General features: G+C 40.1%; 1 protein-coding gene across 8 annotated transcripts in view; it reads left to right on the top strand.

The window, feature by feature from the left end:
* LINGO2 (leucine rich repeat and Ig domain containing 2) overlaps positions 1-24,304 on the top strand; it is a 1,433,890-nt gene that overhangs the window by 908,062 nt on the left and 501,524 nt on the right. The window contains exon 1 of one of the 8 annotated variants that reach the window (XM_075595769.1): positions 8,641-8,752. The exons of the other annotated variants lie outside the window; for them this stretch is intronic. The gene's annotated coding sequence lies outside the window, so the exon portion shown is untranslated. Of the gene's footprint in view, positions 1-8,640; positions 8,753-24,304 lie in introns of those variants that run through there. 8 annotated transcript variants of the gene reach the window in all.

Genomic DNA, 24,304 nt, shown 5'->3' with positions numbered 1-24,304 from the left:
CTGGGGGGTATTGGTGCGGGGATGCTGGGGTCATCATGGGGCTGATGGGGGGGATCAGTGCGGGGCTGTTGGGGGTATTGGTGCGGAGCTGCTTGGGGAAATGCAGCTGCTGGGGGTGATCGGTGCGGGACTGCTGGGGGAAGTGCGGCTGCTGGGGGGGATTGGTGTGGGGCTACTGGTGGACGTGCGGCTGCTGGGGGATCGCTGGGGCTGCTGGGGGAAATACAGTGGCTGCTGGTGGAACATTTAAGGCTGCTGGCGCCTCACTCCACCTCCACCCCCCTCCTCCCTCCTCCCGATCGGGCGTGCGGCGACCATTTTTTTTTTTAAATTATCGTGACCCCGGTTATAGCGTGGTCGGATTGGGTGGCTGCACTATAATGGGGTTGAGCTGTATGTATATATATATATATATATATATATATATATATATATATATATATATATATATATATATATATATATATATATATATATATATATATATATATATATATGTGTGTGATAAAAAATCACTGGCACTCCAATAGAAATTCAATAATGAATAGGTGCATGTCCCATATAAATAATAAAAGTATACATTACCGCATAGCAGCAAAAAGGGAGACAGCACTCAGGTGAATGAAAATAAATGTATTAAATACAGCACATAACTCCAACGTTTCGATCCCACAGGGGGATCTTCCTCAGGGTGGTGCAACAGACACAGGACAGTGAGTGACTTATATACCCCAACACCCAAGTGACATAAACATCTCCACATCATCAGAAAGCATCATCATCGGGCGACAAAACAGCTGTGCATAATACAATTTAATTAGATCATGCTCCAACTCCATGTCTGTACTCCTATTGGGGAATCCAAGTCACATGATCAAACCCAAGCTGTCAGTGTCATTGCATGTAAACAAACTGATGCTGCATCAGCAGGCCCGGTTTTCAAGGCAACAACATGTGTGCTCAACTCTTTAAAGGCAGCAGACACCGGTGGTTGTCATGTGTACTGCACGTGTATAGATACACCACTGCAAATGTGTATGTGCTGTAGCAGTGATGAATTTACTTCTAAACAGCACCTAAGAATAACAGATACTGGCATGCGTATATCAGTAGAATCCTATGACAGATAGAACCCGCTGTAATCCCAGTCGGGTAACCCATAATAAACCTGTCGGCGTCACATGCTGCATGGATATACATAGGTTGCTAGTTAACCCCTAGTATACCAGTACTGCTAGAGACACAAAGTGCGATCAAATAAAGGAACATACTGTCTGTAGAACTACATAAATATACAATATACGGACCTGCAAAAATGTGGAATAAAGAACACCCAATACACAGTGAGGGTAAAGTGAAGAGAACCGGGAGGGGAAAATAAAATCAATGGAAGAAGCTGAACGACAAGAATATACAAGCTGTAGTAAAATATACTGTATAATAAATGCCTTTTACATAATCCTTTTGAACTACGCTGATCCATGTATACTGTACATACAGTTGATGTTGAACAGTAATAATTACAAAAAATTACAAAAAATTACAAAAAACAACCCAAGTTCATGTCCTCATTCAGGCCTTTGGGGGCCATAGAATCCAGTCTGTGAATCATCCTCGCCTCAAGCTGGAGCAAAAGCCTGTGTCTATTTCCTCCCCTGGTTGGAGTATGGGCTTGTACAACGGGCATACAACGAAAGGTGGCTAAGCTGTGCTGTTTAAGCTTAAAGTGCCTTGCCACTGGTAACAGCTTAAGATCATCAGAATTGGTGGGGTCAGCAAGGGCCTTGCGTATTGTGGAACGATGCATTGCTATTCGTTCCTTAAGCATACGCGATGTCTTGCCCACGTAAAGAAGCCCACAGGGGCATTTGATAATGTAGACTACAAATTTTGAGTCACAATTGAGAAAATCCACAATTTTAATTGGATAACCTTTATGCGGATGCATAAAAGTGTTGCCCAGCATTAAATACTGGCAATTTACACAACCTCTACACTTGTGCACCCCCGGAGCTTTTGTTAGCCAGGTCGTTTTCGCTGCATATTTATCCACTGGGTCCGCCTTTATGAGGTAATCCCCCACATTCCGACCCCGCCGATAGCAAAAGAGGGGTGGGGACTCAAAATGTTTTCCGATACGTTTATCATTCGCCAAAATGTGCCAGTTTTGCTTTATACTGCGTTGTATCTGGCTTATATTACATAAGAATTACTTCAGATTCGAACGGACGTACTATCTCCAACTCATGGGAACTGCTATGGGGTCTAATATGGCCCCATCTTAAACAGCACAGCTTAGCCACCTTTCGTTGTATGCCCGTTGTACAAGCCCATACTCCAACCAGGGGAGGAAATAGACACAGGCTTTTGCTCCAGCTTGAGGCGAGGATGATTCACAGACTGGATTCTATGGCCCCCAAAGGCCTGAATGAGGACATGAACTTGGGTTGTTTTTTGTGATTTTTTGTAATTTTTTGTAATTATTACTGTTCAACATCAACTGTATGTACAGTATACATGGATCAGCGTAGTTCAAAATGATTATGTAAAAGGCATTTATTATACAGTATATTTTACTACAGCTTGTATATTCTTGTCGTTCAGCTTCTTCCATTGATTTTATTTTCCCCTCCCGGTTCTCTTCACTTTACCCTCACTGTGTATTGGGTGTTCTTTATTCCACATTTTTGCAGGTCCGTATATTGTATATTTATGTAGTTCTACAGACAGTATGTTCCTTTATTTGATCGCACTTTGTGTCTCTAGCAGTACTGGTATACTAGGGGTTAACTAGCAACCTATGTATATCCATGCAGCATGTGACGCCGACAGGTTTATTATGGGTTACCCGACTGGGATTACAGCGGGTTCTATCTGTCATAGGATTCTACTGATATACGCATGCCAGTATCTGTTATTCTTAGGTGCTGTTTAGAAGTAAATTCATCACTGCTACAGCACATACACATTTGCAGTGGTGTATCTATACACGTGCAGTACACATGACAACCACCGGTGTCTGCTGCCTTTAAAGAGTTGAGCACACATGTTGTTGCCTTGAAAACCGGGCCTGCTGATGCAGCATCAGTTTGTTTACATGCAATGACACTGACAGCTTGGGCTTGATCATGTGACTTGGATTCCCCAATAGGAGTACAGACATGGAGTTGGAGCATGATCTAATTAAATTGTATTATGCACAGCTGTTTTGTCGCCCGATGATGATGCTTTCTGATGATGTGGAGATGTTTATGTCACTTGGGTGTTGGGGTATATAAGTCACTCACTGTCCTGTGTCTGTTGCACCACCCTGAGGAAGATCCCCCTGTGGGATCGAAACGTTGGAGTTATGTGCTGTATTTAATACATTTATTTTCATTCACCTGAGTGCTGTCTCCCTTTTTGCTGCTATGCGGTAATGTATACTTTTATATATATATATATATATATATATATATATATATATATATATATATATATATATATATATATATATATATATATATATATATATATATATATACAGTGTTCGACAAATCTATACATTTGCTCGCCCCGGGCGAGTGGATTTAACCCCCGGGCGAGTAAATATTGGCCCAAGCAGCACACGTTTGGTACTAGGTGGTGAGTAGATTTTTTGGTGATTTGTCAACCACTGTATAAATATATATATATATATATATATATATATATATATATATATATATATATATTATATATATATATATATATATATATTAAAACATTTAATATGTGAGGCTTTTGACTAAATGAACTTTTGCACGCTCTGGAGAAAGTATTTATAACAAATTTTTGTGTGTTAGGTGCATAGATTTTTTCTATTATAAACAGACGCCTGAGACCCTGGCAGATATAAATTTTACATATTTTGTTAGCATAATGTCTTGGGTGGTAGAAGCATATAGATATGATTGCAATTGAGTAAGTGTGATGATAGGGGTGTAACCAGGCTCTCAAAGGTTTATGCCTGTCTGATTACCCCTGATCTGTAATAAGGGTTCAAGAAGATTCAACTCTTTAGCCCAGTACTGTGTAATGCATAAAATGTATTGTGCAAAATATTGTAACAAAGTGAAAAATAGGCGCAAGAAAATTTGTTTGTGATCCTTACTTAATAGTATAAGTTGATAATCAGTGTATGCCACAATTATGAGTATGCTGCAGGACGCAGTGTGTCAGGGCACAGCCAAAGATGATCAGGATAACAGCTTGTGGTTAAAAGGTAATCTTTATTCGAACATCATGGTGCAGACAGAGGAATGGAGGGTAGCTCTTATGCGTTTCACGCCTAGCTGGCGCTTCGTCAGAGAGTGAAAAAGTTATGCTGGGACCCCCTTGATATAGTACTACTAATTCTGGTTCAAATCATTCACAGCCGCGGCTCCGTTGGCCGGAAATGACGAAACCGGAAATTGAAAACCGGAAGTGACGCGACGGACTCCATAGTTGGGTATGCGTTTGAATAGTACAATTCACATCAATGAATAATTTGATATCCAAAAAGTCTATATGATTGATGTTTACTCGATAAACATCAATCATATAGACTTTTTGGATATCAAATTATTCATTGATGTGAATTGTACTATTCAAACGAATCTATTCCGTAAAATCAATGCCCGCAACTCTCTTCTAAGAGCAAACAGTAGTCATCCAAGACCCCTGCTAAGAGGCATACCCAAAGGTCAATATCTCCGACTGAGAAGACTTTGTTCTACTGAAGAAGCCTTCATACAACAGTCGGAGATACTGAGTGAGAGGTTCAGAAACAGAGGGTATCTGGAAAAAGATATCCACTCTGCCTTCATACATGCATTACAATCAAATCGCTTGGATCTTCTAAAAAATCCAAAACGGAAGAAAAACACTACAAATAACACCACTGCAGTATCTGAATCCGAAACCCCGCTCTTCATTACTACCTTTAGCAATCAAGCCATAAAAATCAAAAACATTATTGAAAAACATTGGAGGGTTCTGCAGTTAGACAAAGGACTAAAATCAGTCACAAACAACCTACCGAAATTTGTATACAAAAAGGCAAAAACCATAGGATATCATTTATCTCCAAGTTTATTTTCTGCAGGACAAAATACATCTCAAGATAGTCTCCCAAAAGGTTTTCACAAATGTGGTAAATGCACATATTGTAAATATGCAACACCATTATCCTTAGTTACTAGTAAACATACTAATCAAAAATATAAGTTGAAACACGTTATGACATGTTCCACTAACTATGTTGTATATAAATTCAATTGTGCTTGTGGTAGCACCTACATCGGGAGGACTATTAGACCTTTAAAAGTAAGAATTTCAGAGCACTTACGATCTATAAAAAAGAAAGATCCTAACTTACCAGTGTCAAAACACTTCACAAATTGTCCAAGAGGCTCCATTGATACTTTCACATTCAGTGCCCTAGAGCATATCCCAAAACATAGAAGAGGAGGCAATAGAGAGAACATACTGAACCAGAGAGAAATGTTCTGGATTTATACCCTCGGGTCTCTAGCACGCGGGGGTATAAACACGGATTGGGAGCTAAAACATTTTTTGTGAAATATATATTCTTTTCTGTTAATATGTTTCTTTTATTAACAATTCAATTTATACAAATTCAATGTATAAAAATATAAACTAATATGTGTATGTGTTATCTACCATCAGACCTTAACCAACTGTACATTGATTTATATGTATGCTTTTCATACATATATTGTGTTCATGCCCCATAATCACTATTGAAAACAACTATAATATTATCTAAAAACATGAATGAATCTATTGATTCAACATTGCCAGTTAGTTGCTTTTCAATATCTGTAAAAATACTAATCAGAAATGTATAATTGTTTCAAGTGCATTTTGTCAAGCAAAAATTTGGTATTTGGTTCACTAATATATGAACCCATTATGTATGATTGCCAAATTGTATACAAACAACCAACCAGAGATGATAGATTTGGCATTATTATATTTATTCCTTATTGATTTTCAACAAATCTAAAAAGCTCTATAAAGCTCTAAAAAAGCTCTAATCACAAAAGTGCAATCATACATTATGGGTAATATTCTATTTATCAACTACTGAGTTCTTCAGTATATGCATAATTGTTATATTTTAACTACTGTTTTTAAACCACCACCGTTGATGTATTTTCCTGTATGGTGGGGTGATAATGCTGGGTCCGTGAGTAACACTTTTCCCCTCATTGATACCGAGAGATGACGCTGCGGTCTCCATGACTACAAATCTAGCTTGTAAACAACTATGGAGTCCGTCGCGTCACTTCCGGTTTTCAATTTCCGGTTTTCAATTTCCGGTTTCGTCGTTTCCGGCCAACGGAGCCGCGGGTGTGAATGATTTGAACCAGAATTAGTAGTACTATATCAAGGGGGTCCCAGCATAACTTTTTCACTCTCTGACGAAGCGCCAGCTAGGCGTGAAACGCGTAAGAGCTACCCTCCATTCCTCTGTCTGCACCATGATGTTCGAATAAAGATTACCTTTTAACCACAAGCTGTTATCCTGATCATCTTTGGCTGTGCCCTGACACACTGCGTCCTGCAGCATACTCATCTACTCATCAATATCACGGATGCACGCCACCAACAAGAAGAAGACAGGCTTTTCTCATGTGAGTTTTTTATCCTTTTCTTTGCTGGAAGGTGTATTTTCAAGGTGGTTGCAAGCGTGTGTGACATTGTCCTAATTAGGAGTAATGTGGTGGAGCTAATCATTCTCCACTCACAGCACCCCTAGGACTTCAATATATATGTCTTATACACTACGCTCACCTATACACCCATCACTCACATTTATATCAGACGCCTGCATCATTATATCTTCAATCAAGAAAGTCTATATGGACATTATTACAAATATTCCTCTACAGTTATTCTGAGCACTATTGATGAACTTTGTTCCTCTATTTGTATGCCACAATTATGCCTACATATAAGTGAAAATAAATATAATAGTGCAGTGCAAAAAAGTAAAATGTGCAATACAAAAAAGTAATAAAAATTAATAAATTTGAACCCCCTGCTCAAAACCCTCTGGTGGGGTTCGTCTTCACTTGTCCCCAAGTTGTAGAATATGGTTCTCAGATTCCAGGAGGAGCATGAAGGGAAAACAAAAAACACAAAGATACTCTAAGTGTAGAGGTTCTAATATTCAGTGAATGTGGTGATGAAGTCTTGGCTCTTTTAGAAGGCTTACTTACAAAACGTAAGATATATTCAAGCAGTATGTAGGGGGATTTGCATCTCTCCCCGACATGTGTGGTATGAGGTAGTAGGTAGTCAGTGGCTATCACTCCAAAGACAGGTATGGTAGAACTCAGCAGGGTTCACAGTGTTCAACAGGATAAGACCCCCATGAAAAAGAGAGAGAAAAACTCCATAGCACAGATCAGCTAGGTACAAAATGTTTTATGTTTAAAAAATAAAGTGTGCACTTACAATAATGCAATTAAAATGGGCTGTTAACACTATTAAAGTGTATGGGAGAAATCGTCTGCAGCACTGGCTCACCGTCCTGCCCCCGCCGACGTCTGCTAGTCCTGGGTCTGACCGCAGCTCACAGTGTGTGGCGATCAGATGCCGCAGCTTCGGCGCGTCCCAGTGGATGTAGCGTCTGAGGTCACTTCCGGATCGGGTCTGGCAGTGTCTGGGCAGCTGGCGGCTTCTCTCCCCTCAGCTCCAAGATGCTAAGGAACTCCCACTCTTTTCCCTCACTCTCCTGTGTGGAGCTTTCAGCAGGCAGGGATGGGGAGGAGTCAGTGCCTTGCTGGTGCCTTCTGAGCAGACGTCTGGCGGACACATATTAGGTTTGACAGGGGTCAGTCACAACATTTCACACCTCACGAGCCCCCTCTATTTCCCACCCTTTACCCATGTATTTCTCTCCCATCCATCTCACTAACTCTCCCCCCTCCCGCCTCGCATGTATTTATCCCTTGCATCTCACTCTTACTTCCTCTTTTCCTCACTCACTCCCTCCTGCCCTCCTCTCTTCTCTCACTCGCCCCTACCTTCCGTCAATTACCCCACTCTCTCTCAATCCACCCTACAAAATACATACCAAAAAAAAACACCCCCGGGGGGGTGGGGTCCGTGGTCTATAGGTGGAACCCCTGAGACTGCTTCAAGGAGCCCCAGGGTTCCACGGAACCCTGGTTGGGAATCACTGTACTACCTCATACCACACCTGTCTAGGAGAGATGCTATTCCACCTACATACTGAAGTAGCATGGTGGATTGTGCCATATCTATTATTCCTCCTCTTTGGGAACTCACCAAAAAGTATATAAATTTGAGGCATGCACTGACTAAAAAAGAAAAGATACATCTAATATCTCAGTTTTTGGTGGCTATTTGATTGGTATGCTTACCTAAAACAGGAAGTCCTATTATTCATTCTTAAGTAGCACCCCAAAAGATTGAGAGTTCTTTGATGTAATAAGCTGGACTACAGTCACAGCTAAGGTATTTTTGTATCTTTCTTGTAAAACTATAAAACATGTTGGAATTAATGTACAGTGACAATAAATCCTTGCCCTAAAGTTAACATTAGATTGAATCCCTGTCTTAAAAAATTTACAATCTAATTTCAGGTGCCTCAGTCATGTGTAAGTGAAGTGACCTGCCAGGTTTTGATACTGGGAATTAAGTCTTGTTTGCCCATTTCAAAGACCAGTGCTCTAACCTGTGGACCACTTACATTGTAAGTAGATTACAGTTGCTTCTTAAAATCAGCAATATGACATAACATGTGTCTTGTTAACTGTTAAAGTAATTCTGCACATTCCATAATTTAATTTGATCTTTTCTAAAACTTAGATAATGAGAGATTGCTAAGGAATTTATGCTGTCATTTCCCCAAAAAATAATCTAAAAATTTGATAGAAGTTCATAAGGAATAAATTATGGTTAACCTAACCACTTTGAGTTTATGGGGCTTATTCTGTAAACTGTGATTGTGCCAATCTATCAATGGGGCTTTCTGTGCAAATGCAGCGGATCAGATCAATCACAGTTTACAGAATAAGCCCCTTTGACCCGGATACATTAAACTCTGTTAAAGTGCAGTTAATATCACATCTGGTCCAAAAAAATTATAATATGGGTGTTATTTCCACAATGTTAAGTGGTATTCATCCACATTGCTCTAAGAATTTACCGGGTGTGATATTTGGGCAAAAATTGTGATACGCAATAATATTTTGATAATAGGCTTCTGTAATATCTATTATTACGGTAGCCTATGATCAAAATAATATTAACACGTTTGATGCCTCTGTTTAACAAGGTATACCACAGGCACAAGGGGTTAATACACGAAGAAAGAAAAATACACTACTTAACCCCATTGGCTACCTTAGTGACTAGTAAAGTATTGTCATGCAATGCTTTACTAACCACTAAAGTAACCAAGGGGTTAACCATCCCACAACCCCCATGAGTCCTAACCACCTCCCTGGGGCAACCACCGCTTCATCCCCCCCACCTAGAAAATGACCCCCTCCTCCCCCTTCTAGACTGATTCCCAATAACCTTATTAGCTTAATATGTCTGATAGTGGCTTTGGGCATTAACCAAAAATGAATCAAGTGTGTAAAAAAGCAGCATAGCATTAAAGATACATATCAAATACATTTTGACCATAAAACCACTGTTTTGTCACTGTGACTACCTAGGCCTTCTCAATGGGGCCTACATTGCCACATTGGCAATCAATGTTAAGCTATAATGAAAAAAAATACTGTATATATATATTTACAATATGAAAATACATGATTTACCGCCTTTCATTACCTTACAGTCCACCCGTTAAGGAAATGAAGAGGTTAACCCTCCCGCCATCCCTCATCCCTCCTACCCCCCCCCCCGGTAGGCCTAACCACCCACCCCTGGGCATCAACCCCCATGATTCACTTCCCGCACCCAATCTTGACTCTGCACAACAACAACTCTGCAGCTGTGATAACTTGTTTTTCTAAATGCTCTAATTCTTTGTACTCTTCCCATTCTCCAATACCTGGCCTGTCTCGCCTCCTACATCTCACAATGCCCTCCCTATTGCTTTTTCTGTTTACTGTTTCCTCCCTCCTTTGTGAACATCTCTGTTCTCTCCAACTTCCTCACTCTCCACTGCACCATTATTTATACACCTCTCTCCCAACAACTTATTTACCCTTCAATAAAAAACACCCACACAAATCCTCTATTCACACCCTCTATCTACTCCTTCCTGCTGCTGGAGATCTCCCCTAAGCCTTAACCCAGACATACACACCTGAAATCACACATGCATCCCTGTCATCTCTTCCCCTGTAAATGGTGTTAACCTTCTGATCTACTACTCATTAACCTTAAAACTCACCCCACAAGTTAAGCATCCCAACAGCCTGCACTCATGGTTTCTATCCCACACTCGGCCACTCCTACCACCCATTGTGGCCAAGCACTGCCATACACAGCACTTATTCCCTCACCTGCTGTCTCTGTAAGTCTACCATTAAACATCTTAGATTGTAAGCTCTTCGGGGCAGGGATTTCCTTTCCTATTGTCTAATTTTGCTGCACTTACTGTATTATTATAATTCCCTGTACTGTATTCTTTGTGAAGCGCTGAGTACACTTTTGGCGCTATATAAATAAAGACATACAATACACACAAACACACACACAGACACATACAGTAATGGGCAATAGTCATAATAGCCAAATGTGGCTAATAGGACTTTTGCCCATTGAAAAGCATTAAAAAAAAAAATATAAATAAACATTACAATAAATAAAAACATAATAAATACTAAGCTATTTCATCCATTGATTGTCACTGTGGCTACCTACAGTATGTGTGCAATGGCGCCTAGATTGCCAATATGGCTATCAATGTAGACCCTAAATAAATAAGTATTACTTACCCCTACTGGGATGAAGGCTATCCTTCTCATCCTCAGGGGTCAGGGGCACCCGCACATTGAATCCATTAAAGGGCCAATGCCCAACCATAAAAAATCACCATAAAATAATCCCAGCCCAATGGCCGATAAACATAAACACAAAATCAATGCAAAATAATCCATTGCCGATAGCACAAACATAAACAAAAATCAGGACCAATAAATTCCTGCCAGATGCACAAAAATAAATAACAAGTTTAAAACAGATACAATAGATCCAGGCCCAATGGCCTTCTTCCAATCCGCTGCCATCCTTGGTGAAGGTTGATGGATCCTCAACTTGACCTGAGGCAATGGTTCCTCCATTGATTGAAGAGCAGTCTCTGGTATTTATTATTTTTTCTTATTTTCTTAATTTATTGGAAGCTGTCCCCTTTCTTCTCTCCTTTCTTCATCCATTATGTTGATTCGTTGTCTTCTTACTGTCAAATGAGACATTCCAGGCCTTATATAAGGCTGATGGTGTCACATTAAACCAGTCACATGGTACATCTACTAATCCTATTGGTTGATGTACCATTTGATCCCATCAATTTTGATTAAAAATGACCTGTCAATCAAAAATTAAGGAATCCCATGGTACATTAAGCAACCTGATTGATTGATGTACATGAATTCCTTCCATTGTTTGGTGTTGAGGTCACATTAAAGGGAATGAATCACATGGTACACATTAACCAACCATTAGCTTATCTTACCTACTGAATGTATATAATGGACAATATTGGCCCTTATATAACTAGAAAATATAGGGCTAATGCCATCCTGGAGTAGATGATAAAATATTTGCATTATGTTTACCGTTAACATAACATACCGTTACTGATAAAAATCAGAATTTTCAGGATTGCATATTTCTGCAAATAAAATGCGTTATTATGACTATTTTTACTGGTACCAATATTTTTTATGAATCCGCTAAAAAGTGTGCTATTTTTGGGAGTGAAACTTTGATGAATTGCATAAAAATAGAACATTTTTTTGGGGTGATAAAAAACGCATTTTCTGGTTACCGCATCTTGATGTATCCAGGCCTTTGTCTCTTGATATTTACTTCTTGGTCTCTTGCTTATAAGCATAAGCCTCCCATGGTTCATTATCAAGATCTATGGCTACATTCACTAAAGGTTGGTACTGCTGTATTAAAATTGGTGTTAAAGTAACATTGGATTTCAGCAATAATTTGTAGTATTTCCACCGTATGCACTAAGAATTATTTATAATAAATGTATTTATAAATAGGTTGGATCATTCATTCTCATTTGCCCTCATGAAAATCATTTTAACTCAGCGTTGAAAAACGGGAGAGATACAAATTTAGCATTATTCAGCACTAGGAATGTTATCACACTTTTCAATCAAGAAATAGGATTTCTTACAAAACCCTACAGCAAAAAATGATTTAACCCCTTTGATATCTGAGCATTGCAATAGAATGTCATCCTACAGAAAAAACCCACAAAATGTAAAGCATTCATACTCTATATATGATTATTACGCTTTCAGTAGCCCAAGTGTCCAGGTAGTCATGGGTTGACAAGGACTAGCTGGCAACTTTGGCTAATAAGGAGATAATACTGTATATCAATATGTTCTACATTGTTGTTCATATTATGTATTTTATATTACTTATTCTTGGTTGGTTAGTCTTACTTGCATATTGTATCTGTCTAGTGGTATCAGAGTTTAGTGAGTAGCATATGAATAAGTAATTAGTCGTTATTTCCTCATTTGCATACTCCTTTGCGTATATTGCCATTAAAACTAATACTGTCATATCGCCATGGTAACCACCCTGATATTACTGCTTTAATCTTGCAATATGGCTTCTGTGTATAGGTTGATAAATAAAATTGGCATTAATTACTGATAATGACAATTGTTTCCTGTATCAAACTTTAGTGAACCCCCATGTGCTTGTCACTCGAGCCGTTATTAGAAACCCAGACATACTGCACAGTCACACATGCATTAACTCGTATACAGGCATACCCCAGTTTAAGGACACTCACTTTAAGTACACTCGCGAGTAAGGACATATTGCCCAATAGTCAAACGGCAGCGCACGCATGCGTCTGTCAGCACGTCCTGAACAGCAATACCGGCTCCTTACCTGTACCGAAGCTGTGCGCAAGCGGGGAGAGTAGAGCCTGTTACAAATGCGTTATTTACATCAGTTATGCACGTATATGATGATTGCAGTACAGTACATGCATCGATAAGTGGAAAAAAGGTAGTGCTTCACTTTAAGTACATTTTCGCTTTGCATACATGCTCCGGTCCCATTGCGTACGTTAATGAGGGGTATGCCTCTATGTTTTTCATTTGATATGTTAAAGTATGTTCATTTTCTGCAATATTTAACACATTTTTTTTGTGATAACAGAATGAAAAGTCTGTAGCATGGTGGGAGAGCAAACATAAAATGAACAATTTAAACATGGAAAACATTTTTTTTCTGCATAACATTATCCTAAACAACAGGTGCCCAAGTGTACAAACAGGAAACACATTAATGAAATGAGTAATTGTACAAATACTCTTGTCAAATCCATTGAAGCATGTCATTATTGCTAAAAGCCCCTTTTGAAGTTTGAATATTGAACAAAGAACTACAAAGGTAGTTCGAAACAGAAAATCTAATTAGTTAATATAATTACCAAACAAACATGATGTTACATGGGTTGTTAAGAGTTATACAGGGGAAAATACAATAAGGTTTTTTTTCTGATAAGAGATCCCCCTAAAAAAAATCTATCATTAATCTGGGGAGTGATTTAAAAAAAAAGTCCCTGTAGGATTAGTTAGTAGTGAGTATTTTGTGTTTACCAAATATTCATATAATATATATACATTTTTAGCCATTATTTAATGTACCCCAGCTGTGATCTAAAAGTTTCCTGGCTACAAAACTAGGACAAACACACTGAACAAGATGTGTCAAACATATCATTGTTTTCAATATAATCAATGTCTTTGGTAAATCTGGAGCAGATCATTTGCTAACAAGACCAAAAGAGAAAGAACTCGGCTAATGTAGCACTCAATTACCTAAATGTGTAAATTGGTATTAATTAAAAATAATCTTTATTAAACCTATAATTAAAAGAAAGTGTGCACAAAAAGACGAACTCACAATAATTAAAGAACCGAACTAAGCCTGTGTTAGAGGTAGCTATAACAGCTGATACAAGATTATAGTGTGGTTAAATGATCCACTCCTTAAATCGTTAGTCTAGGTAGACCAAAAAGATTGTCCAGTCGTGTCAACATAACCAACACCCTATCTTGAATTGGTGCATTGGGATTTTGGGTACATAAGTAGCAAGACTGATATTCAGAAGTCAGTTAACGTATATGTATCTCCACCCTATTAAGAGGTGACGCCTCTTTGTAACATAGACGGGTAGACAAAGTAGATAGATTGGTGTAAATTGTTACAATTTTTAGTGAGATACTGTAGGATACAATTGTCTCTACCTGTGTATCCCACTGTTGTTATAGTGGATGTATTCAAGCATAGCCAAGTTATGCATTCAAATATTTGCACTTGAAGGAAACTTGCTAAGTTGCCAATAATCATCCATGTGAGGACTCAATTAGCAATTATGTTACGCAATCGTATATACCTCTAGGCTCTAGTTAGGTCATTAAGAATTGAACATTATATATTAAAATATGTGAGTAAATATTAACAGATAGGTTGCTAGGGAAGAGCACCAACTTAATGTATATTGTGGTATAGTTTAACCACAAGTTGGGGCACTTACAGCAATCATGTGGATAATGGCATTATTAGTATCTTTAACTCTGTGCTCTGTTGTAGCAAAGGCTGCTAAGACTCAGTATAGATACTAGTACGTGGTGTACATGGACCACTGTCCTCTAAATTGTACCCAAAATATTAACTGTAGTAGTATTACTTAACCACTATTAGAAGCACTGAACAAGATGTGATCACTGAGGGTAAACCAAGTAGCATAGATCAATAAAGGCTGATCCGTTTTTAACCACTGTCCTGATTCATAATGATGTTAAAGGCTGCTAAGGCTCTATATATATATATGTGGTGTTCATAACCACTGTCCTCTAGATCAGGGGTGAGCAAACTTTTTATGCCGAGCCCCCCTTTTCATCCATGAAATTTCTCGGCCCCCCCCTGCCTGATGTAATCAAAATCACATGACGTCAGTGCATGTGCAGTGCATGACGTCAGTGCGAACCAGCTTTGTAACGCCCCCGCCACGCGTCTACAAAAAAAGTATTTATAGCACAAATTACATAACTTAAAAATAAATATTATAATATTTGTCTAATAGCGTTCCCATTTCTGCTGTATTATTAATCTCTCTCTTCCCGCCACATTAGAACACCTCAGGACCTCTCTAACCTCTTCCAGTCTCTCCCTGTATTTCTCACTCCCCCTCCAGTCCCTCTCTATTCCTCCCCTCAGTGCCTCCCCCTCTCCCCCCAGTGTGCGTCTCTTTCTCCCTCCCCCCATTGTCTCTCACTCTCTCCCCTCTTCCAGTCTCACACTCCTCTTCCAGTCTCTCCAACTCCCTGTATTTCACACTCCCCCTCCAGTCCCTCTCTATCCCTCCCCTCAGTGTCTCCCCCCACTCTCTTTCCCTCCCCCTGTGTGTCTCTCTCTCTTTCTCCCTCCCCCTAGTGTCTCCCTCCCTCCATTGTCTCTCACTCTCCTTCCAGCCATTGCCTCTCCCTCCCCCCAGTGTCTCTCTTGCACTCTCCAACCAGCTATTGTTTCTCCCTCCACCCGGTGTCTCTCTCACACTCTCCCTCCAGCCATTGTGTGTCTCTCTCCCTCCTGCCAGTGTCTCCCTCCCTCCCACCAATGTCTCTCTCATCCCCATCCCCATGTAGCTCTTTCACCCCCCTCCCCATGTCACACTCACTCTCACCCCCCTCCCAATCTCACACTCTCCCCCCCCTGATGTCACTCACACCCTCCCCATGCCTCAGTCTCACACTCACTCCCACATGTCCCAGTCTCACACTCACTCCCCCATGTCCCAGTCTCACTCTCCCACCCCCCCATGTCCCAGTCTCACTCCCCCCCATGTCCCAATCTCACTCCCCCCATGTCCCAGTCTCACTCCCCCCCATGTCCCAGTCTCACTCCCCCCACATGTCCCAGTCCCCCCCCCATGTCCCAGTCTCACTCCCGCCCCATGTCCCAGTCTCACTCCCGCCCCATGTCCTAGTCTCACTCCCCCCCATGTCCCAGTCTCACTCCCCCCCCCATGTCCCAGTCTCACTCTCCCCCCCATGTCCCAGTCTCACTCCCCCCCCCATGTCCCAGTCTCACTCCCCCCCCATGTCCCAGTCTCACTCCCCCCCATGTCCCAGTCTCACTCCCCCCCCCCATGTCCCAGTCTCACTCCCCCCCCATGTCCCAGTCTCACTCCCCCCCATGTCCCAGTCTCACTCCCCCCCCATGTCCCTGTCTCACTCCCCCCCATGTCCCTGTCTCACTCCCCCCCCCATGTCCCTGTCTCACTCCCCCCCCATGTGCCAGTCTCACTCCCCCCCATGTGCCAGTCTCACTCCCCCCCCATGTGCCAGTCTCACTCCCCCCCCATGTGCCAGTCTCACTCCCCCCCATGTGCCAGTCTCACTCCCCCCCTCATGTGCCAGTCTCACTCCCCCCCCATGTGCCAGTCTCACTCCCCCCCCATGTGCCAGTCTCACTCCCCCCCCATGTGCCAGTCTCACTCCCCCCCCATGTGCCAGTCTCACTCCCCCCCCCATGTCCCAGTCTCACTCCCCCCCATGTCCCAGTCTCACTCCCCCCCATGTCCCAGTCTCACTCCCCCCCATGTCCCAGTCTCACTCCCCCCCATGTCCCAGTCTCACTCCCCCCCATGTCCCAGTCTCACTCCTTCTCATGTCCCAGTCTCACTCCCCCTCATGTCCCAGTCTCACTCCCCCCCATGTCCCAGTCTCACCCCCCCATGTGCCAGTCTCACTCACCCCATGTCCCAGTCTCACTCCCCCCATGTGCCAGTCTCACTCACCCCCTCTCCCCATGTCGCTGATGCAGGAAGCAACGAGATGCTGCTGTGTACTGTAGCACAGCGCAGCACAGCGCCACCTAATGGCCAAAAGAAAAATTGCAGCTGCAGACGGCTTTTTTCCCTCTGCTCCTGGCAAAATCGCCGCTGCTTCCTGCGCCCCCCCTAAACAATCTTGCGCCCCCCCAGGGGGGCGCGCCCCCCAGTTTGCGCACCGCTGCTCTAGATCACAACCTTAATATTAATTCATCTATATGTATGATCATAGGCGGTTTAAATGCCGTCACAGTGAGTTAACCTCCGCTATGGTCCAGTAAATTAACCAATATTCAGAGCACTTACAATGATCACGCAGTGGTGAAGTGAGTTCTCGGAAGGTAAGAAAAGTATGTGTCTTACCAGCTGTGCTTCTGGAATAGTAAGGTGAGCTGCTGAGGCTAAGTATGTATATACATGGTTTTCTCAACCACTGTCCTCAAAATTGCCACCTTAAGACTCACTCTAATGCTGCATTAGTTTCAAAGGCTCAGAGTGATACTGCCAGTATATTACAGCCTCTGTCGACGATCGTTTCGCGCCTGTGCGCTTTTTCAAGACTGATAGGCTAGCAGATAATTTGCTTCAGTTTTGCAGCTGGGAACCTTTGATACATTACACCATGGGCTTTCCTAACGTTTGTAATCTTTATGGAAAACACCAGAGGAGGAATAATACTACATGTGACCTTTGACCTTATTCATGCTGGTGAATGAAATCAAATTACGGGTCATGAAAACGGGTTGATCCAATCGTTTTTCTTTCCCCCCTCACTTTCTCAAAGCATTTCCTGGTTCTTTTTCCTATTGAAAATGTTTTCTGCTTTGTACACATCATTTTGATATTATGAAAGCATTGAAGCAAAAACTGGAAGAAAAAAGGAAAATGGAGGGAATAAATACAGACTACAGAATAACAATCTCTTTTGCAATGTATTGATTTCACATTACAGTGCAATTATTTCTTATTCAATGGGAATTGATAACATAGCAATAGAACTGCCATATTCATGCAAAACATTTTATCAGTGTTTGGGAAAACAAAATGGTTTGGGCTGATACTAATCTATCCCTTCAAAACTACAGTATGTGAAATGGTATTGATTCACAAATTACCTTTTTCTTATACAAAAGCAACAAAGCCAAGAACTCTTATACTTATGCAATATTTGAATTGTAGAAGTAAGAACATTTAATGAACTTATATCATAGAGCTTTCTGAGCAGTTATTGTTGTGACAGTAGGGGGTAACCAGGCTCTCAAATAAAGGTTAAGCCTTTTTCTTTGGTTACCCCTGATCCGCGTATAATGGTCCAAGAGAGTTAGCTCTTCGGCCCTGTAACATTGTACAATTTCAATGTGTTGTATGTAATAAAATTATTTTTTTGTGTTTTTCCCTTTCCGGGCATGCCAGCAAGTAGGGATTGCTAGGGTATGAGTCTCAGGGTGGTGGGGGGGGGGGGGGGGGGGAGGGGGATATTGCAGAGGAACCATTGAGAGAATGTGCCTAGGAGGTTGGTGTCCGGAGTTGTCAGTTCCCCCATAAATGTACCTGAGAATCATGCCTGATTCTCAGATACATGTTGGCACATTGCCCCAACAATATCTCCCCGTGAAAATGAAAGCATGACTTACCACTAGGGTACCCTGCTTCAGCACAGCCCAGAAAGAAGAAAGGGGCACAGGGATAAAACATCTATTCCTGTAGCTGAGGGAATCCCTAGGTTAAGGTGGGTACCCTAGCTAGTGACCCACAACCAGTATGGCGTTTGTGGGTACCCAACTGTATATTAGGTTGAAGGGGGACTCAGAGTCCAGACTGAGTCCAAGAGAAAGTGTGTGGGGAATAAAGCAAATAGAAATAAAACTACAACATTTTTCTTGTTCTGTCCCTTGTTCCCCAAGACTCAGAAGTATAGTAAAATTTACTTTATTAAATGAATGTGTTTTTACATTCGGAACCTATGTCCAAACAGGCTGTCCGAGCTAACCCATAGGCGCCGGTAAGTCTGCTGAACATCGGAGTTCAAAGCAGCCAGAGGATACCATAGGTGAGAATAGCATTTGGTCAGCAGGGAAAGGTGGAGTACCAGGTCCGGAGATTAATGACAGTCCTCCGGAATGCCACTTGCTCTGCCAGACCTGGTGGAGCCTGCCCAGCTGGTGGCATGAGATAGCCAGGGAGAGGTGGCAGACTTGCGCGTGTCTCTTGGCTATTTCAGATTTCCCGCTGACCCAGATTTTCCAGCCGGCATGGCTCTGATTGGTTTCTTGGGAATTTTCCCACACATTGATTTGGTGCTGAGTTTTGTTAGTGAAACTCAGAATATTATTAGATTCTGTGAGCCAATCAGATTGTAGTTCTCTGGTAGTAAGAGCGCGGGCGGGCTTTTCAAAGTTGCTGCTGTGCGAATAGCAGAGCAACCAGCTCCGATTTTAAGCCTGAAACGCCTGCCTGCCAGAGACTAAGTCGCGACCTTTGCGCCCAAGTTCTCAGAAACGATCGTTGCAGACGCGGCTGAGATTTTATGCTGATTCAATTCCAGGAGATTTGGACTAACTCACGGTCAGGGGGAACCAAGTTCTCAGAAGAGAACGTAGCAGTGGTGTGTGGAACTTTATGCCGGTTTGGGTTCCAGAGATTCTGGGCTGTCTCTGTCAAGGTAAAATTCGCCCAAAGAGCCCTTTACCTAGGAAAGTCTAATTTTCGACCCCAGTCCCATAGTAAGTGTGTCTTTTTGTCTGTATTTTGCGTATTTAATTACTTTGTTTTGCTCAATGTATGATCCCGGAAAAATGGTGTAAGTAACCTGGTCTCCTGTAATAATTGTTTGTTGTTAAAATAGAGTACAATTCAAAACAGTTTATCTAAGAAGAAAGGGTTTTACTCTGTGAATGCTCTTGAATACACAAACTAGGTTCCTTCTTGTTTCAGACATTCTTTGTGGTTTGGGGGAAAATTCAGTTATTTTTCTGTGCCCCACAGCTAGCCAATTTCTTTAAATAATGTATTGATCTAAGAAATACAATTGTAGCCTAACTTATCTTCCTTGTGACCCCAGGTTGAGGTTCTCCTGCAAACAGTGTTCAGAAAAAGGATGCTAATGCGATATCTCTGGCAATGCATTCACTCAGCTGTAGCAAATACATTTCCTTGCTGTTCCTCAGGGGAATCTAAACTGGACTTAATGTAACAGTGACAACAAAAATGAATAATACAGTATGAACAAATAGTAAATGTCTTGTGATAACAATTGAATACCAAATGGGAAATGCAATAGATATACTAACAAACGTTGACACAATATCCATTTAACTCTTGTTATTTAAAAATCCCAAACCATGTATTCCCATATACATTACAATAATCAATATTGTTTCAAGCAAAATGGGACAACCTATGCAAATCAACTAAATCAGGTAAATAATGGAACATTTCCCAACGGATCACCACTTAAAAAAAAAAGAAGCCTTTTAACATGCATGGTGAGCATTGCAATCAATCTGATTTCATATGTCGGTCCTTATTCAATATGTTGGAGATGTCTTCCACGTGCAGGAGAAATTGTTTGTGCCATTCCTTTTAATATAGTTGATATCTTGATCAGCACGGGGAAGCATCTTCGCAACATATTGATAAGGGCCTTATTGACATGATTAAGTCAACAATTAATACCTTAAATTGGAAAAAAATAAGGAATATTTTTTTACTACCAATCTAATTAAATGATGCAAAAGCATTCATAAACTCTTTCATTTATGACAAAACCCTAACATATGATTCAAATCCCCTCCCTGGTCATTGCAGCACTGCCAAATATCACCAGCGATCACGGCCACAGATTTTGATGCATTAGGTGTCGAACACCAATAACGGAGGAACCTAATTTGTTTTGAATTTTTTTTTCTTTCATTCATGTTTTATGAGGATTTTCCCAGCCTACTTAGAAATAAACACACTTTGCGTTTTTCCCATTTGAGTGTGGTCCTTGCCCACTTAAAATGTGATAACACTATATATAATATACTTTAATTTAATATAATACTATATATAATATATTTTATTTTTTCTATCCTCCCCTTTTGGAGGATACAATGCTGACCATAATAGTTGTTAACAGATCATTTACCATATTTAATAAGGCTAGATGCGCTTCACTTCAATAGAAATTAGTAATAGTCACATAGAGATAGGAACCTTGGATCAACATTTAGGTATTTTCAAAAGTGCTATGAATACCCTTCTCATACAAAAAATAATTGTGGTAAAGATTAATCAAAACACAACAAAAGAAGACCATGCTGAGTAGTGTAAGTGTGTCATTAAAAGCAATGCCTGATTCCAACATCAACTCCAAATATTGCATTTAGATGTTTGAAGTATAATTGCAAAGTGCCTTGAAATGTGTTTCTATACTATACAAAAATAACATGTTACTTTTATTTCTTAGAAGGCAGCAGTCATTTCATAGGGATATAAACAATATTTCTCATCTCATTCTGGGCTATAACATTTGCCCAGGATGCATCAGTATTCCCCACACACATGCACCAGTAATCCCCACACACCACATACATGCACCAGTAATCCCCACACACCACATACATGCACCACAGTAACCCCCACACAGCCCATACAAACGCTAGATTAACTCACACACACCCCATACATACATTAAAGTTTGTGCAGCTGCTACCAACTGCAGCAGCCTTTCAATGACACAGCACTGCCCTGCATCTGGCCCACATTTCTGCAACCTGATTGGCCCGGGGGCAAGCCTGTGGACAATCTTCCCTGGTGCAGCAAAAAAAACACAACAAAGCAGAATCACACAATTAGTTTGCAAAATCGTGCAATTTGGCACTTTTCCGCTCCATTTGTTTGCATTCCAAACCTCACTGAAAGATTAGCAAAATGTAGAATAACCCGTTAAAACGTAATTGGAAATGTATTATCGTGCGATAACATGTGCAATAACATCTGCTACACAGGTACGCTTCTGAATATGGAACAGATTAAAGCAGATCGGGAAGGTGACTTTAGACGGCTAATTTGTTTTGTACTTGAAACATTTTGGATTCATACTCAGAATACATTAAATGACAAAGAGCTTAATGAGGATTTTGATCTTAAACCATTTTTTTAAAAGCCCATATAACTTGTCATATAATTTAATTAAATGTAATATCTAAATAGTTATCATATAATGAAGGATTTAGAAGTATAGCCAATTATTTGTTAATTGATCTCTGGAGATGTGTTTCACTGTTCCTATGAACTATTATAATATTTAATAGACTAAGAACTATATTATAATGAATACAATAATTCATTTATATATTTACACATATAGAAGATTGGGGAGACGTAATGATACCCAGGATATATTAATGTGAGTTATGCATTATTTTTTAACTTAAAAAAAAACAATATTACTTTTACAGTACTTTTAAGTATACATGGTCTAGACTACTAGAGTTCAGAAAGAATGCATTTATATTTTTATTATATTTTTCATGCATTGTCATACAGTAATGAATAAGATATGTTTAAGAGTTTATTTTAAGAGTAATTTATTTTATTTTTAAGAGTAATTTATTTTTTAAATGTTATACTGTATGTATATTTTTGTATAGATGTAGTGATATTTACTCTATAGCACTTTTGGGCATGTATATTGCCAGGTAAGAGGTTGGTAAGACAGAGGTTGGTCAGAATGAAAGAGTTAGGAGTACACGGAGTATGTTGTACTTCTTCTACCCTAACCAGTCCACTTTAGAGAGGGAAGCACTGGTAAAAAAAATACCTTGCTTTGGAAGAAGTCTGAATATCGTGGTGTCAGCTCCTTGTGACCTTGGGCAAGCCTATTATCAAAATATTATTGCGCATCACAATTTTTGCCCAAATATCACACCCGGTAAATTCTTAGAGCAATGTGGATGAATACCACTTAAAATTGTGGAAATAACACCTGTATTATAATTTTTGTGGACCAGATGTGATATTAACTACACTTTAACAGAGTTTAATGTAATCATATACAGTATAATCATATAGTAGGAGAAGGTAAAGCCCCAAACAAAAGCACTCTAGTATACCTTTGAAGTACAAATTCACGAAATCTTTATTAATTAACTATCACAGAACAAAAAATAAAAGAAAGCACAGAAAATTAAAACAAGGCATGGATCCCCTGTACGTACAAAAACCTGACATAAATCCTCCAGCAGTTAATTCCAAATGGGAACAAAATTAACTTCAACCAAAATTGCTGTAGGGTTTTGTAAGTTTTGAATGTAGCCATAGATCTTGATAATGAACCATGGGAGGCTTATGCTTATAAGCAAGAGACCAAGAAGTAAATATCAAGAGACAAAGGCCTGGATACATCAAGATGCGGTAACCAGAAAATGCGTTTTTTTATCATCCCAAAAAAAATGTTCTGTTTTTATGCAATTCATCAAAGTTTCACTCCCAAAAATAGCACACTTTTTAGCGGATTCATAAAAAAATATTGGTACAGTATCAGTAAAAATAGTCATAATAACGCATTTTTTTGCAGAAATATGCAATCCTGAAAATTCTGATTTTTATCAGTAACGGTATGTTATGTTAATGGTAAATATAATGCAAATATTTTATCATCTACTCCAGGGTGGCATTAGCCCTATATTTTCTAGTTATATAAGGGCCAATATTGTCCATTATATACATACATTAGGTAAGATAAGCTAATGGTTGGTTAATGTGTACCATGTGATTCATTCCCTTTAATGTGACCTCAACACCAAAAAATGGAAGGAATTCATGTACATCAATCAATCAGGTTGCTTAATATACCATGGGATTCCTTAAGTTTTGATTGAGAGTTCATTTTTAATCAAAATTGATGGGATCAAATGGTACATCAACCAATAGGATTAGTAGATGTACCATGGGACTGTATAATGTGACACCATCAGCCTTACATAAGGCCTGGAATGTCTCATTTGAAAGTAAGAAAACAACGAATCAACATCATGGATGAAGAAAGGAGAGAAGAAAGGGGACAGCTTCCAATAAATTAAGAAAAGAAGAAAAAATAATAAATACCAGAGACTGCTCTTCAATCAATGGAGGAACCATTGCCTCAGGTCAAGTTGAGGATCCATCAACCTTCACCAAGGATGGCAGCGGATTGGAAGAAGGCCATTTTGCCTGGATCTATTGTATCTGTTTTAAACTTGTTGTTTATTTTTG

Source organism: Ascaphus truei, chromosome 1, assembly GCF_040206685.1.
Source record: "Ascaphus truei isolate aAscTru1 chromosome 1, aAscTru1.hap1, whole genome shotgun sequence".
Classification (NCBI taxonomy): Eukaryota; Metazoa; Chordata; class Amphibia; order Anura; family Ascaphidae; genus Ascaphus; species Ascaphus truei.
The sequence above is the reverse complement of the archived record's forward strand: the minus strand, read 5'-3'. Positions and strand labels throughout refer to the sequence as shown.